General features: G+C 51.2%; 1 pseudogene; it reads right to left on the bottom strand.

Moving 5' to 3' along the window:
- Nucleotides 1-1971: 1971 nt before the first annotated feature.
- LOC129394055 (uncharacterized) lies at nucleotides 1972-4173 on the bottom strand (annotated as a pseudogene).
- Nucleotides 4174-6000: the final 1827 nt, after the last annotated feature.

The raw sequence follows: 6000 nt of genomic DNA, 5'->3' as shown, positions 1-6000 counted from the left end.
TTCCATTCCATTCCATTCCTTTCCATTCCATTCCATTCTATTCCACTCCATTCCACTCGTGTTTATTCCATTCCAATACATTCCATTCCTCTCCTTTCCACTCGGATTGATTCCATTCCATTCCATTCCGTTCCACTCCATTCCCTTCCATTCCACTCACGTTGATTCCATTCCACTCCGTTCCATTAAATTCCATTCCATTCCATTCCATTCCATTCCATTCCATTCCACTCGGGTTGATTCCATTCCTTTCCATTCCATTCCATTCAATTCCATTCCATTCCACTCAGGTTGATTCCATTCCACTCGTTTCCATTCCATTCCATTAAATTCCATTCCCTTCCATTCCATTCCACTCGGGTTTATTCCATTCCTTTCCTTTCCAATCCTCTCCATTCCATTTCATTCCATTCCATTCCATTCCACTTAGGTTGATTCCATTCCACTCCATTCCATTGCATTCTATTTAATTGCCTTCCTTTCCATCCCATTCCATTCCATTCCTTTCCATTCCATTCCATTCCATTGCATTCCATTCGTGTTGATTCCTTTTCATTCCATTCCATTCTATTCCATTCCATTACAATCCATTCCACTAGTGTTTATTCCATTCCATTCCATTCCATTCCATTGCATTCCGTTCCATTCCATTCCATTCCATTCCATTCCACTCCTTTCCAATCCATTCCATTCCTTTCCATTCCGCTCTTGTTGATTTCTTTCCATTTCATTCCATTCCATTCCATTCCATTGTATTCCTTTCCATTCCATTCCATTCCCCTCGGGTTGATTCTTTCTATTCAATTCCTTTGCATTCCATTCCACTCCATAACTCTATGGTTGATTCCACTCCATTCCATTCCATTCCATTCCATTCCCTTCCATTCCCTTCCATTCCACTCGTGTTTATTCCATTCGAATACATTCCATTCCACTCGGAGTGATTCCATTCCATTCCACTGCATTCCATTCCATTACACTCAGGTTGATTCCATTCCACTTCATTGCATTCCATTCCAATAAATTCCAGTCTATTCCATTCCACTCCATTCCATTCCATTACACTCAGGTTGATTCCATTCCACTTCATTGCATTCCATTCCATTAAATTCCAGTCTATTCCATTCCATTCCATTCCATTCCATACCGTTCCTCTTGTGTTGATTCCATTACATTACATTCCATTCCGTTGCATTTCCCTCTGGTTGATTCCATGCCATTCCATTCCATTCAATTCCATCCCATTCCATTGCTTTCCATTCCATTCCATGCCACTCGGGTTGATTACTTTCCATTCCATTCCATCCCATTCCATTGCTTTCCATTCCATTCCATGCCACTCGGGTTGATTCCTTTCCATTCCATTCCATTCCATTCCGTTCCATTCAGTTCCACTTCATTCCATTCCATTCCATTTGAGTGCATTCCATTCCATTCCACTCGCGTTGATTGCATTCCATTCCATTGCATTCCATTCCATTCCCTTCCATTCCATTCCAATCTATTGCATTGCATTCCGCTCGGGTTGATTCCATTCCATTCTATTCCTTTCCATTCCGTTCCATTGCATTCCACTCGGGTTGATTCCATTCCATTCCATTCCATTCCATTCCATTCCATTCCATTCCATTCCACTAGTGTTGATTCCATTCCATTCAATTCCTTTCCATTGCATTCAGTTCCATTCCTTTCCACTCGGGTTAATTCCATTCCCTTCCATTCCATTCCATTCCATGCCTTTCCATTCCTTCCATTCCATTCTGTCCCATTCCAATTTGGTCGATTCCATTCCATTCCATTCCCTTCCATTCCTATCCATTCCATTGCATTCCACTCAGGTTGATTCCATTCCATTCCATTCCATTCCAATCCATTCATCTCCATTCCCTTCCATTCCTCTCGTGTTGATTCCATTCCATTCCATTCCATTCCATTCCATTCCACTCCATTAGATTCCATTCCGTTCCATTCCTAGACCTGGAAGGCAGGAATCACAGGCCGGTCAGCCCGGTGGAGGGTGCAGTTTGAAGACACTCCCCTCCATAGCCAGCCTGTTTTTCCCCATGAAAGAGAGGCCACCTCCCTGCCCTGTCCCGAACCCGTTCCATCCACGTGTCCTAAATCTCCTCCAGCAGAACCCAGTATTTTTCCTTGGTGAGGAGTGCTTCCAGCGAGGCGGCCTCTTGCAAGGCCTCCGGCTACCCCGGGGCCTCTCTTTCTAGGAAAGTTGCGCCTGCTGCAGAATCTCCAGGCCCAACAGGAGCTCATCCAGCAGCAGGCCGGAGGGGAGAGCAGAGGAGCGTGCCGGCTCCTGGAGCGCCTGCGAAGGCGCCGGGATGCCTTGCATCTGATCCTGCCAAGCGGAATCCTCCGGGGGCTTGTGCTGGCAAGGTGGAGCTGCCCCAGCTTGAAGTTCCCAGGCCGCCCCATCCACCTTGGGATGCTGGCCCCAGCCCCACAACCGACTCTCCTGGGACGCGGGTGGTGCAATCACACCTTGGCCCTGTGGCCTCGCTTGAGTGGACCCAGTCTTTATCACTGCGCATTGGTCAGGCAGGCCCTCGTGCTGCGGGTGCCAGTCCTCCCAGCATTTGCCCGGGTGCGGAGGCCACCGAGGAGCCAGAGTATGGTGCGCGCCCCTTCTGGAAGAGCCGAGGTGGCCTAGGGAAAATCCCCGCATGACAGGGCAGGTTGGGAGATCCCCTCTTCCAGCACGGCCTGCCTGGTCTGGAGCACTGGGACGGCCCTCGCTCCCTGTCTCAGGAAAGCCCCCTGTCGGAGAGCCCCAGGTGCGCAGGGCACGTGGGGTGTGGGAAGCCCCGTTCCCCACGCGCCATTTTGGGTGAAGGCGACCCTTGAGCGAGCAGGATGACACCCTCCGGCGGCCGCGTTGCACAGGCCGCCTGCCTGAGCGGCTGCCCTGCCAGCCTGTCCTGGATGCCTGGCCGTTCGATTCTGAAACCAGATCTGAATCTTGGACTCCAGGAGGCCCGTCTTTCTGGCCAGCTCTTCCCTGGCCGCGATGCCTGGAAAGCGATACTTCTCAATGTCTCGGAGGAGCAGGGCAGTCTGGGATCCGGTGACAGCGGTCTGCTTTTGCCTGCCTTCTTGCGGGCTGCGTCTCCCGGGCCAGGGTCGAGATTCCCACTGGTCATGCCTCAGCTGTTGTGACCTCTCATTCTGAAACCGAATCTGGACCCTTGGCTCTGGAATGCCGATGGCCTGGGCCAGCCATTCTTTCGTGGTGATGCCCGGGTACGTGTTCCACTCAAAGCAGGCTTGCAGGGCCTCGCTTTGGCTCGGGGTCCAAACGAGTCTCCTTTGCCATCCCCATCCCCGGGCTACCGCGAGGAGGGTGCTGTCCGAAGGTGTAGGGAGGGCCATCGCGGGGAGCCCCAGCCGGAATTTCAAAGATGGACACAGGCAGAAGGAGGCCGGTGGGCTCCCGTGCAGCTCAGCCGTCCTGGGCACTGCAGGAGGTGCAGCCAGAAGACCTGCTCGAAAGTCAACCAGTGGCTCTTATAAATGCCCACAGGCAGGACGGCTCCACCCCTTCATGAATGGCGGTGAGCCCTAGGACAGCCCGCCACACCCAGGAAGAGTCCCAGGGCATCGAGGCCTGCGGCCGGGTGGTGGTGGGGTTGTGGGGGAGGGCGTGGTGATGGGGGTGGTGGGACCGGAGACACTAAGAGGAAGGGGGCGAAGGGGAAGGGGTGAGGGGAGCGTGTTTTGGGGGCTGGCTCTCCGGACCACTCCAGGAATCCCGCGGGAGCTGGAAGCCACTCACTGGGCTCCCACGCATCTTCAGGAGGGAGAAAAAGGCCTGGGAGGGGGGAGGGGATTTTGGAAATGAACCTCCGTGGGAGTCATGACTGTTCCAGGCCCTCTCTCCTTGAAGGAGGCATTGCCTGTGGGTTTCGCCATTGCCGGAACAGTCTCACACAGGCAGGCGTGTGGCTCTCGTTCATTTCCACGTTGGAGACCAGAGCGAGACCCCAGAGAGAAGATGCCTCCACGGCGTGATGGCCTGTTGATGGATTCCCATGTGCAGCAACATGGGGAGTCTGCAGTGTGACCGCTTTGGAAACTGGCAAGGAGAGCGAAGGCACCATTCCGGTCTTCCACCCTTCCCTGCATGTTTCTGGGTGCCCGCACAGCTCCAGGAGCAAACATTCAGCATGACACATCTCTGAACTGATCAACAAAGTGATGTAACACTTGCCTAGGCTCTGCCTACAGGGGCTTTGAGACATATCTCTGCAGTGATCACCCAGGTGATGGGACTTTTGACTAGGCTGTGCCTATGGGGGCATTGTGACATATCTCTACACTGATCACCCAGGTGATGTAACTCTTGTGTTGGATCTGCCTATGGAGGAATTGTGACATATTTCTGCACTGATCTCCCAGGTGATGGGACTCTTGTCTAGGCTGTGTGGATGGGGGCTTTGTGACATATCTCTGCACTGATCACACAGGTGATGTAATGCTTGACTAGGCTCTGTCTACGGGGCATAGTGATATATCACTGCATTGATCACCGAGGTGATGTAACTCATGTCCAGGCTCTGCCTATAGGGGGCCTTGTGACATATCTCTGCGCTGATCATCTAGGTGATGTAACTCTTGCTTACACACTGCCTGCAGGGGCATTGTGAAATATCTCTACACTGATCACCCAGGTGATGGGACTCTACGCTAGGCTCTGCCTACTCACGGCATTGTCACATATTTCTGCACTGATCACCCAGGTGACAGACACTTGTCTTGGATTTCCCTATGGGGTCATTGTGTCATATCTCTGCACTGATCACCCAGGTGATGTAACTCTGCTCGAAACTCTGCCTAAAGGGGCATTGTGACAATTCTCTGCACTGATCACCCAGGTGATGTAACTATTTTCTAGGCTCTGCTTAAAGTGGACTTGTCACATATCTCTGCACTGATCACCCGGGTGAAGTAACTCTTGTCTAGGCTCCACCTACAGGGGGTACTGTGACGTATCTCTGCACTGATCATCCAGGTGATGTAACATTTATCTAGGCGTTTTGACAAAGCTCTGCACGGATCACCTAGGTTATGTTATTCTTGTCCACTCTCTGCCTACAGTGGGCATTGTGAATTATCTCTGCACTGATCTCCAGGTGATGGGACTCTTCTCTATACTCTGAGTAGAGGGGGATTTGTGACATATCTTTACACTGATCACCCGGGTGATGGAAGTCTTATCTAGGCTCTGTCTATGGGTTCATTTTGTCAAATGTCTGCACTGATCACTCAGGTAATGTAACTCTGGTCTAGGCTCAGTCTACAGGGATTTTTGTGACATATCACTGCCCTGATCACCCAGGTGATGTAAGCCTTGTGTGGGCTTTGCGTACAGAAGGCTTTGTGACATATCTATGCACTGATCTCTGAGGTGATGCTACTTTTGTCTATGCACTGCCTACAGCGGACATTGGTACATATCTCTGCACTGATCACCCAGGTGATGGACCCTTGTCTTAGATATGCCTACATGGGCATTGTGACACGTCTCTGAACTGATCAACGAAGTGAATCTCTTGTCTAGGCTCTGACTACAGGGGCTTTTTTAGACATCTCTGCACTAATCACCATGGGGAGGGAACGCTTGTCTACCTTCTGCCTACAGGAGGCTTTATGACTTATACCTGCACTGATAACCTAGGTGATGTAATACTTGTCTAGGCTCTGCCTACACGGGAATTCTCACATATCTCTGCACCGATCACCCGGGTGATGCAACTCTACTTTATGCTCTCCCTACAGGGGACATTGTGACATATCTCTGCACTGATCACCCAGGTGATGCAACTCTTCTCTGTGATCTGCCTAAAGGGGGCACTGTGACATATCTCTGCCCTGATCACCCAGGTGATGTAACTCTTTTCTAGTCTATGCCTACAGAAGGCATTGTGACATAACTCTGCACGGATCACCTGGGTTATGTAACTCTTGTCTAGGCTCTGCCTATGGAGG

This window comes from Pan paniscus, chromosome 16, assembly GCF_029289425.2.
Source record: "Pan paniscus chromosome 16, NHGRI_mPanPan1-v2.0_pri, whole genome shotgun sequence".
NCBI classification, from domain to species: domain Eukaryota; kingdom Metazoa; phylum Chordata; class Mammalia; order Primates; family Hominidae; genus Pan; species Pan paniscus.
This window is presented reverse-complemented; position numbering and strand designations above follow the sequence as displayed.